Here is a 13,061-nt window from a genome sequence, read left to right on the forward strand (position 1 = left end):
TCCTTTACGTTGAGTCACATTTAATAATTTTAAATTAATTAGTTTAAGTTCCAAGTACAATGTATCAAGATCATAAAGAAATAAAAAATACATAATCGCATAAGAAAATGCATAAGTATAAACACTACAATGAAAGTACATCCAATCAATAACATCCACTGCACATGTCGCAGGGTATGTGAGAATAGATACAATACATCAGAATACATGATAACATAAATACATCATCTGAAAAGAAGTCTCTAAGATAAGAAATAAGAATGATAAAGGTACATCTTCTGCAACGAACATCCAACAGCTAGCAATGTGAAGGGGGACCCAAATGGTAAGAAGGCACTACCTCCCGACCGTGTGGTTACCTAGTCAGGCTTCCACTCCCACCGTGCAGGAAAGATAATGAACGATCCACAAATGGATATCAAACATAAAACATTCCTAGGCAAGGTACCCCTAATAGCCAAAACTACCTCAAAGGTAACACATGCTACTCAAGAAGATAAAATAATCCAAAAGTAAGAACGCTCAATCCAATACCGACACCACATAACCAAACATCATACACAAACCAAGTATAAACCAAGTACCAAGATCATAAGATAAAGTCAACGAAAGATAATCATCTCAAGTCAAAAGCCACATGTCAAAAGTACAACATCCATGAATCACCAATCATCCTCAATGAAAGTAAGTAACTATAATAAACACATTCGACAATGGATACACCACCAACAATAAGTACACCACCAGAGGTACACACAAAATCTACAGAGGAGACTCAGGCTACATACTAGAGAGTGTCATCACATGGCTACTTGAGTTACCCTGGACTGATCTCTTAATAGACCCCGGACCCTCAAGCGTTGAGTTACCCTGGACTGGTTTCTCTGAACCCCGGACCCTCAACATCACACATATGGAAACTAGAAAGCCCTCTCAAGAAGACAAGGCACTCATCTTATTCCCATCCTTAGTCTATACAAGCACTAAAGGCATGGGTAGATCAAATATCTCTAACTTATCTTTTTAGTGTGTTTTCCCCCCATAAATTTTACTTACTAGATTATCACTTATTACATAACTTGCATTAGGTTACCTTGGTACTGACCACTTTGGGTCCCGGACCCCTATGCAAGCCACTCCCAAGTCACGTACCTAGACAACCTCTCCTAAGCACATAAAAACACAGTTGTGTCCCATACCACAACACCCATAAAGATCAAACTCGGTTCCTTAACAGGCAACCTGATAACAAGATGGTTCTCCCACCCAAGTAGACATAATTGTACCACCAAGCAAATCTCATAAACATAATTTCAATTTAAATCACAAGATATATCATGACATCTAGTCACATAAATGGTATAACATAAATCTCACAAAAACCTCTGGTGTACGTCCTAGACTGGTCAACACCTAATCGACTCCAAAATCCGAATGCATAGATAGTACAAGCAACATCACAGTTTCATAGTTTGTGTTTGATTTGAGAATACACGATTGGGTAAAAAGTAAAGTTTTAGTTTTGTGTTCAATGTATGTTTCAAGTAATAGGTTTTGCAATTAACTCTTACAATCAAGCCAATTCTATATTTAAATAATAACGCAACTACCCCTATTTGATTGAGTAATTATATTTTTTTCAAATTAATCAAAGGTAACCATTGATTCAAATCATTAAAATAATAATTATTGATATTTAAATAATACTACGTTATTAAAATCAATTTGGTTAATGATAATAACAAAATCACTCTATATCTTTCTTAAGCAATATTAATTATTAATTAAATTCAATTATTCTAATTTTAATTTAATTAATTAATAATTATTCAAGTGTTAGCTATATTACCAATCATTAATAATCTCAACAATAATTATGATTAACATTAATTTTGATTCAACTGCATTAATAATCCAACTTTCTATATTTAATTATAACTCTTAATAATTATTTAATAAGTAATATTCATTAATTATTAAATAATTAAAACAACATAATAATTTATTTTTTATTATTTATTTATTTATTTTTTTAACAATTAATACTTATCAATATTAATTAATAACCTAATAAATGTATTATTGAAATTTATAAGATATTATATTATAAATGAATAATAAAATGTATTTATTAAATACTAATTAAAATTTAATATTAAACATTATATATATTAATAAGAAAACTTATATTAAAACTTTTAATAATGTAAAGCTTATACAAATCTATTTATATAGGCAATTTCAAATCGCTAATCCAAAAAGGATCAAGTCGTGCGGCCTTTTATATAAATTCGCATGTACTGATCCGCAGGTACTATGCGTGTCTGTAGGGTAATGAAAATGGGGAAAATACTCCCCAACTTAATAATATTATATATGTTAGTAGTACTACCTATATTGAATATTAATTTTGTTAAGCATAATGATATTGCTTTAATTAATATCAATATTGATTCAGTACGATCGTCATTCTTGTCATGAATAGTGGAATTGACAATGTCTGAGCATATCATAAATGTATTGATAAATATATTTGAATTAATAATACTTCAATTAGAGGTCATGATGAATTGTTCTCAGGAATCGAAGAGAAGGATAGCTCATCCTAATGATTTTTCTAAGATCATGACAAAGACTACCTTACTTTCTGTGCTAAGCTTTTCTTGTTTTCTGAAGATTAGATCCTAGGTTCGACATACCAGGAGTTGTGGAAGTTGTCTCCAGTGAAATTGACCTTCAAACCCATAGTTCTTTCTGACAATTAAAATCTCGGTTCTCTTCTAAAGAGCCCTAATTTAGAGCAATTCCGTGCATCACATATTTTAACTTCCAGCCCAATTTCACGCTACTTTTTCCCCGATTCTACTTCCAAGTACTTTTATATGGGTGAGAACAAATGCAACTATCCAGTCCCATGTCTGATAAGTAGCCATATGTCTATTAGAGAAGTTTAATGTAGTAGTATCACATATTGGTTAATTTACAAATTAATAATCATCCATTTGAATTTTATTTTATTTTTATTTTTAAATTTTCCTTTCTTTTTCTATTTTCTCTTAATTTAGAATTTTCAAACCCACTCGAATTAATTTAGAATAAGTTCTTTAATCTAGAGAACCAATTTCTTTTTCTCTTTAAATTTTCTTATGTAAAATAATGAGAGACTAATTTCAATCAATCAAATCTGGAAAAACAATCAAGATGACAAACAAAATTTCAACCACCCAAACAAACACGAAGCAAACAGATCTTTTCCAATTGAAAATGCATTCACGGGATCTCAATCCCTACCTCGTACTGATGCTAAACTCTGACAGCTAGATGCAAATTCCTACGCAAGCAAAAATCTTTTAAGCCACGTAAAATTATTTTCCTTCCAAACCCTTCGAGTTGCTCTCCATAAACCTGTGTGTGCCCTGAAATCTGTGTGTGAAAAACTTGTGTCCCCAATAATGACCCGAAAAACCTCTAATATAGAATCTAATTACCTTTAGGGTTTCTGTCTCCACAACTCTAAAATAATAATTATTTTATTTAATTAATTCTTAATGCACAATTAATTCGCTTTTAATTAAAATATTATTTTATTTTTCCTTCATGCACTTTAAGTGAATCATTAAATTACTTTATTTAACTATCCACTTGACTTCACTTTAAACTAATTTATTAACTTTAATCTCATGTGCACATTATTAAATTATCTTTATTCAAGTTCACATGTTTTTTTAATCTTTTAATTAATCTCTTATATTTTAAACTCATTCATGCGAACTATAATCTTTACGATAATTAAATATCTTTTCACTTTTAATTTCATTTTTAGAAACTTAATTGATAAAATATTTATTAACTTAAATAATAATAATATTTAGCATTTATTTAAAAATGCACTCTAAATATATTATTATTAAATTAAATAAATATAATCACGTTCTAAATTTAAAATTTAACTTTTATCTCCAATATTTAATTCTCTCTTATTTAATTAATTCATTCATGCACAATTAATTTTCTTTTTAATTAAGATATTCTTTTATTAATCCTTCATGCACTTTAAGTGAATTGTTAAATTACTTTATTTAACTTTCCACTTTGACTTTGCTTTTAAAGTTAATTTATAATTTTAATCTCATGCGTACTTTATTAAAATATCTTAATCAAGTTCACATATTTTATCTTTTAAATTAATCTCTTATATTTAAAACTCATTCATGTGAACTTAAATCTTTTCCATAAATTAATATCTTTTCACTTCTTAATTTATTTTTGAACGTTTAAATTTGATAAATATTTATTAACTTAAATAACAATAATATTTAGCATTTATTTAAAAATGAACTCTAAATATATTATTATTAAATTAAATAAATATTATTATGTTCTAAATTTAATCTTAAAACTTTTATCTTCAATTTAATTCTTTATATTTAATTAATTTCTCAATTAATTAAATATAATTAAATATTCATAATATCATAATAATTCTCCATTAAATTAAATTATTAATTTAATCTATTAATTAGACTTAATTAATAGAAATTCATCAAAGACTCACAAAACAACATACGCACAAAATACTCATGGGTTTAAAAAGGGTAGACAGTCTGTTACGAGTCCTCCTTGCAGGACAAGTATTATAGGCTATGGCTAGGATTGGACCTGATCATTATCTTCCCATTCTCACCATTTGAGTATATGTAATAGGGCACGCTCATCCTGGCAATTCAAGGAAGTCGATGCTCGGTACCTACATCCTGCATAAAAGACGAGCATGTACATGTATATAATATATCTAAACTAAATAGACAATGGCGGGGAGTGGTTCATCGTGTAGATCCCGACTAGCAGGTGACTACAACTCCCTCCCCTAACCACATCAAACACGTCAGACAGAAAGATAAAATAAACACGTGCACCATACACATGCAAGTATGGGGTAAGTATCGTAAAAATCACAAGTCTAACATCAAATGCGTACATATAACAATGCATCTCTATCAATACAACATAATCATCATTAAAGACATCATGTTAACATTTTTATGAAAGAAACCACATTTACTAACTAGGATCATCAAAATACCATTAACAACACATGAATGAAATCAACTAAGCAATAATAACCGATACATTTGTAATTCAAGACATGAAATAATATCATAATATTGTAAATCCAATATCTCTAAACTAATCAATGCATAAAATCAACCTAAAAGAATTTGACAATGATAACAGAAATGCGAACTAGGGGCAGGCACTACACAATGTTCATTACAAATGCCTATGTTCGATGGTAAACAAATATTTGAAAAACATACCACAATAAAAAAACCCAAGAAAGCAATAAATTATATAGTAAATTGTGGAGAAAATCATAAGAAGTCCATATAACACCAATCTTGCACACAACTAAATTAGTTGAATTAAAAAACTTAGTTTATTGAAGAAAACTAAACAGGAAGCAGTTATGAACTAATACTTGAAATTAAAATGTGAGTTGGAATTAGTCACTCACACCCCCCACCCTAATCATCAAGTGTTTCATTAACTTTCTCTATAGATTTTGTGTTAATACTCAAATTTAGATAAATTAAATTAGACATTGCTAAATATTGAAATCTAGAAGGTATTTGAAACTAATGTAGACCATAATCAAAAGGCTCGTGTATCTCCTTAGAAGGAAGATATATCTTCAAATAATTTTTGAATCTATCCACACTCAGTTGATTATGATAATGTAGATAATGAGGAAGAATAGAATGTTCTCATACAATAATTGAAAAATAATTACTCTTATTAAAGAGAAGATCTATGTAATCAATAATATATCATTTAGATTTGAAATAAAGGATTATAAAAATAAAAATAAAAAGTCTGTTATAAATTGATTAGATTAAACTATATCAAAAAGATAAAAACAAAACCATTAAAGAGAATCTTAGGTAGCATTTAAAGAAGCCAATATATCTATCAAACAAGTAGGTGGTGGTTAGGATAACTTCTAATACTAAAGATGTAGAAATAGAAGACTCTAGAGTACATGTCTTTGTAGGACTCTTCCAATAAGCAAGTTCCTCTTCAATGTCATTGTAACACATAGGATAATCATCTTTATCATCTAGAAATGGGGACTTGATGGGATCTCCATATATTTCCCAAATGGTGGCCCAAAGAGTTTGAGGTGCTCAATGCATGATAGAGCCTATGAAGTGTGATCCCAACACTTCACCAATTAATCATACTCAACATGATCATTTCTACTTTTCCAAACCAACTTCTACCAACACATACTCAGTTTAGGACTAATCCCAATCAAATGTGACAGGAGCTAAAATCATTGTCATGGCTTTAGGATTTTAAAGTGATACAAATGTATAATATTTTATTCCTATTCAAGATTTAGATTATTCCCTTTGGGAACTTTTTTTTTGTTCATAAATACAAAGAAGAAATTAATGAACACCCCAAAAAATAATAGAAAATCATTCAAAAAATTAATGCACCTTCTGAAAGAAAACCTAAGTGTGGAACTACTTCCAAATGCTAAATCTAACAGGAGAGATGATGCTGAAATTTATCTCACAAAACCTAAACTATTGCACGCTAAATAAATACATATAGAAAGATTCATCTCATAAATATAGAACACAAAATATATGTGGGAATCCCTTCTTAGGAAAAAAACCCACTACTCCAAAGCCATACTAAAATGTATTATCAACAACAACAGTTACAATACAATCTATAGAGCCACAACTCTCCAAGAGTATTCAACTATGATATCAAATCCAAAACAATTTCTATAGCATAACAATGCTCTTTAAACAATACCTTGTATTTATAGAGTTTTCATACAAAAGAAAATAGTTTCTAAAGCATCTACATTCAACACATCTTCAAATTATTTTAGAAACTTCCTTATGCAAAACCTTTGCATAAAAATAAAGCATATGAGAATAAATCACAAAAAAATAGAAGCTTTCTATTTTTCTACTCCAAGTCTTTTCTTATGGAAGAATCCATTTTTATTTAGCAACTTTCTATAAAAGAAAAAATAAAATAATAAAACATGGTAAGGCTAGTTCACCTTATCCCAACAACCCCCCACTTGATGAAGACCCTATAGGAGTTATTGTATCATAGTATAGGCCCCAAGGCCCATAGAACTGACACACCATCTGAACTTCTCATTGTTCACTAGCTTTGTCAATGCATCGACAATATCCTCCAAAGTCACAACCTTTTCTAACTTCACCTTTCCAGCTTCCACCATATCACGAACAAAATGATGTTGTACATCAATATGCTTTGTACTAGCATGGAAAGTAGCATTCTTTACTAAAAAGATAGCACTTTGGTTACCACAATAGATAGTAATCTATCATGCATCAAAACAAATATCAAAACATAATCTCTTAAGCCAAATGGTCTCTTTAGAAGCATTAGTAGTTGGTATGTACTCTGCCTCCATAGTGGACAAAGTAGCTACAATGTGGCACTTACTCATCCAACTAATTGCACCACCAAACATCATGAAAACATATCCACCAATGGATCTTCTACTATCAATGTCACCTGTACAATCTGAATCCACATATCCACGAATGCACATAGAATATTGAGATACAGAGCAATTACCATAAAAACACAAGCAATACTTGGATGTGCCTCTCAAATATCTGAACATTCTCTTAATTGTATCCCAATGCACCCTTCCAAGATTAGCCATCTATCAACTAAGGACTCACTGCTTCAGAAATGTCTAGTCTTGTACAGACCATTGCATACATCAAGTTGCTAACAACAATCACATAAGGTACTCAAGAAATTTCCTCCATCTCTATAGGAGATTTTGGACAATCCTCATTGGATAGCCTTGTTCCATGTAACATTGGGACAACTAACTCACTACAAGTTGTCATGCTGAATTTCTCCAACACAGAGTTAACGTACTTCCTCTGGCTCATCCAAAGATTTATGCTAGCTCTATCTCTAATGATCTCAATCCCAAGAATATATCTAGCTGCACCTAGATCTTTCATCTCAAACTATGCTGCTAACTGAGACTTCAAATCTGAAATCATTATTTTACCATTCCCAATTAACAACATATCATCCACATATAGGACTGATAAGAATGTGACCATTTTCAAATTTATAATACACACAGTGGTCAGACTTATATCTTAGAAATCCCAAGGACAACACATAGGTGTCAAACTTTTCATACCACATTTTAGGAGACTGCTTCATACCATATAGAGATTTCTTCAACTTACAACCAAGATTTTCTTTACCTTTTTCAATGAAGTGCTCTTGTTGTGATATATAAATTTCCTCCTTCAAATTGCCATGAAGAAACGTTGTCTTCACATCCATTTTCTCAACTTCAAAATCATAATTTGTTGTAAGTGATAACAATAATCAAATGGATGTCATCTTTTCTACACGAGAGAATATTTCACCATAATCAATTCCCTCCACGTGTGAATAGCCCTTTGCAACCAACTGTGCCTTATACTTCTCTACACTATCATCTGGACCCACTTTCTTCTTGAACACCCATTTACATCCAACAGGTTTCCATCCTTCAACCAAAGGTACCAAGTCCTATGTAGATTTCTTCTTCAATATTGTCATTTCTTCATTCATGGCTTCTATCCAGGAATTTGCATCATTCATACCCATAGCCTCTCTAACAGTCCTAGGCTCATCGGTGTTAGAAATCAAAGCAAATATACAATTAAAATCCAACAAGTAATATCCAAACCGCTCAAGTGAATAACCAAATCTATCAGGTCATTGTCTATCATGAGTAGACCTCCTCAAAGTTTGATGATTAGTTTCTTGCTCTTCTTCAGAACTTTCAGAGCTACTTAAGCTCTCCTCATTCTCAGGTCTATCAGGAGCTCGCAGTTCTTCTTCCTTAGAGGTAGTAGGAAAATGAACTACTTACTTTTTTGTCTATCTTCCTTCTTTGGCTACAAATCAACTATAGAAGATTTCAGCTCACAAAGTATAGCACTTCTACTATAGAGCACCTTCTCTACAACTAGATCCCAAAGCTTGTAACCTTTCACACAAACATCATAGCCAATGAAGATACACTTAACTTCTCATTCTCCAACTTTGATCTTTTTACACTATGCCTCACAACCAAAGACTCTGAGATGTCTCAAAGAGGCCTTCTTGTTAAACCATGCTTGCATGGGTGTATTCTCAACAAGTACTGAAGTAGGAGACCTGTTAATTAAATAACATGTTGTGGCTAAAGCTTCAGCCCAAAACTTTTGTTCAAGACCAGTACCACTCAACATACTCCTAGCCCTCTCCATCAACATTCTATTCATCCTCTCTACAACTCCATTTTTCTATGGAGTGTATTGGACTTGTCTTATGTCTCTCAATTCCATGATCCTTATAGAACCTGTCAAGTTCCACTAAACAAAACTCACAACCATTATTAGTTCTCAAACACTTAATTTTTCTACCATTTTGATTTTCAATGAAGGATTTAAATTCCTTGAACTTACTAAAAGCTTCAAATTTACTTCTAAGGAAATACACAAATGTCCTTCTACTATAATCATCTATGAATGAGACAAAATACAAAGATCTAGATATTGAAGGAACATTAACGGAAACCAAACATATCTAAATGAATATAATCCAAAACCCCAGAAGACTTATGAGAACTAGAATAAAAGGAAACATAGTGTTTTTTACCATAAATACAATGTTCATAGAAGTCAAATTACATATTACAATCATCAAGGCCTTCAACAATGCTCTTATTTTTCAAGGCTCTAAGACCCTTCTCACCAATGTGACCAAGTCTTTTGTGCCATAACATTGTCTTCTTAGTAGGGAGCTTCATCTCCAATGTATTAACACCTGTAGGTACCCGCAAAGTATGACCATCAGATGTAGAAATAATGGTATTCTTCTTTTATTGATCTACTAATAAGGATAAAGAATCTAAAGCCCTTTTTTTGGACTTCACAAAAGTGCTATTGCACTAAATTGTGCATGCATGTAGCCTATACAAGGTGCCAATCCTAACACCCTTAGCAAGAACCATAGAAACTCTTGTCATCTTGCATCCATCACTTGAGAAAATAATTTGCACACTCGCATCACCAAGCTTGTTGATTGAAAGTAGGTTTCTTGCTAAACTAGGGATGTGCAATACACTATCAATCCCCTTCACTCTACCATCAGGGAATCTAATCTTGACTCTACCATGACCAACAATATTCAAGTGAGAGTTATTACCCAGATACACCTTTCCAACATCAAACTCTTCATACTTTGAGAATCAATCTCTATTAGATGTCATGTGGAAAGAAGTACCTAAGTCTATCAACCACACATCTTCTAATGTATGTATTTACAAGGCTGCAATAAAACCATTGCCATCATCTTGAGAAGATTTATTAGTATCAGAATCAAAGGAATCCTGTTAGCCTTTCTTTTTCTTCTCCTCTTTATAGTCTCTTTGAAGATGACCAGGTTTACCATAGTTCCAACATTTTTCCTTGAAATTTTAACCAAGGGACTTAGATCTCCCAAGAGAATTTGATTTTCCCTTCTTATCCTTTTTCTTGCTTTTGTATATTGTTCCACCATGAGAAAAAAAGGCCTCCTTAGCCATCTCAAAAGATTGTCTTCACATCTCTTCAGATAATAGCAAACCAACCACATTCTCCAATTTGAAAGTGGTTATTGTGCTTCCAATAGCCATAACAAGGTGATCCCATGAATCTAGCAAAGAATATAATATAAGCATGCATTTACCTTGATCATCAATCTTATCACCAACAGAATTCAACTAAGCAATCAACATATTAAATGCATTCAAGTGATCAGCAACATGACCTCATTCATCCATTCTCAAAGAATACAACTTCTTTCTCAAAAATAGCTTATTTACCAAGGATTTTCCAAGCTTTTACCAAAGGCTAGTTGCAGTCTTCTCTTCATGAATATTTAGGAGTACAAAATTAGCCAAACAAAATCTTATCAAACCCTTGGTTTTTTTATCCACCTTATCCTAGTCTTCTTGCAAGGTAGTTTGAGGTTTCGTTGAAGAAACCACATTCCATAGATCTCTATCTACAAGAGTGTCCTCCATTTTTAGTTTCCACAACTCAAAATCATTGTTATTGAACTTATCAATCTCTACTCTACTAGATGTACTTGACATATCTAACTTGCAATACGATTATGAAGAAACCTTTGCAAAACTCTCACTAAAATTAGACCAACACAAAAAACTTGTCTATCCAACAGCAATAACAAAGTTGGTCAGGCTCTAATACTAATTGAAAGGAAGCCTAAGTGCCGAAATGCTTCCAAATGCTAAATCTAACAAGAGAGATTATGCTGAAATTTATCTCACAAAACCTTAAACTATTGCAAACTAAATAAATACATACAAAAATATTCAACTCATCAACACAGAATGAAAAAATCCACCACTCCAAAGCTAGACTCAGCTATATTATCAGCAACAACAGTTACAATAGAATCTATAGAGCCGCAACTCTCCAAGACTAGTCAGGTGTGATATCAAATCCAAAACAATTCCTACAACATAACAATGTTTTTTAAACAATGATCTCTCTCATAATTCTCTACAAAATGCTTTGTACTTATAGAGTTTTCATACAAAAGGAAACAGTTTGTAAAGTGTCTACAATTAATGCAATTTCAAATTATTTTAGAAACTTCCTTATGCACAACCCTTGCATAAAAATAAAGCATATGAGAATAAATCGCCAAAAAAATAGAAACTTTCTATTTTTCTACTCCAAGTCTTTCTTATGGAAGAATCCAGTTTTAACAACTTCCCATGAAAGCATGAATAAAATAATAAAACATGGTAAGGTTGAGTCACCTTCTCCTAACACCTTCTTCCTAGTGCTTGTGACTATACCATGTAATATTTTCTGCAGTTGTAAGCTACAAAACAATTAGATCTTGTTAAAGAAAACAAACAAAACTTATAGAAAATAAAAGTGGGGAATAACATAACATAGTTATTCAAAATTAAAATTATATTACACATTAAAAAATCAATCAATTATACAAAACACATAATTTAGAAAAAGAATAATTGTAATACTGATCTTAACTATAGGAATCGAGGATCTACATGCCACTGATCACGATAAGGTTGAATTAACAGTCTTAGTTTGATCACAAAGTACTAGAGCAAACTAAACAGCAAGCAGTGATGAACTAATAGTTGAAATTAATACATGTGAGTTAGAACTAATGAATTGCCAATAACCATAAGGACATTAAAATAAAAATATTTAAAGATGAATCAAAAATTAAGTTTGGGGAAAAACTTGAGATGGGTGGTATGGAAAGAGCTGGATAAGACTACTTCTTTGAAAGAAATGAGACTCTTGTTGGAAAGAGCATATCTAGACCTAGTTTTAGTCCACACAACAAAAAGGATTGAAGTCATGTCAATTCCATTTTTTTGGTTCTTTATTTTATTTTATTTCTTCTTACACAATGGGTCTACAATTAGAAAATAAATTTATTTATAAAATATCTTACATATTTTTTAATATATTTGTCCTATTGGAAATAAACAATAAATCTAAAAATTTAAAATTGTGATACAGTATTAAATTGGGAACTATTATTCTTGATCTTTCTATAGTAACTAGCTGAGATGCATATATTTACTTGAATATAATTAGGTAAAACCTTTATGTGTGGCTTTGCCACAGTGACCATGTTTTTCAGTTTCACAAGTTCTAAACCTATTATGATTTTCAATCTCTTTCCTAACCTTTTAAAATATGACTAATCATAAGTAAATTGTTTCAAAACCTAGAATGTGCAACCCAAAATCATCTACTTATGTATTTCTTCATTTATGAATCTTGTAGGATGCCAAGTAGCCAACATCACCGAAATTAAAGTGGTCCAAGAAAAATAAATGTTTAACAAAAAAATCAAAAAAAACACATCAAACCCCATTTTTAACTGTTTGAAGAAATTGTCAATAACTTCAGTCTGAAAAGACACAAATAAAAACA

This window comes from Cupressus sempervirens, chromosome 8 (genome assembly GCF_028749045.1).
Source record: "Cupressus sempervirens isolate cs-2001-9-10 chromosome 8, ASM2874904v1, whole genome shotgun sequence".
NCBI lineage: Eukaryota > Viridiplantae > Streptophyta > Pinopsida > Cupressales > Cupressaceae > Cupressus > Cupressus sempervirens.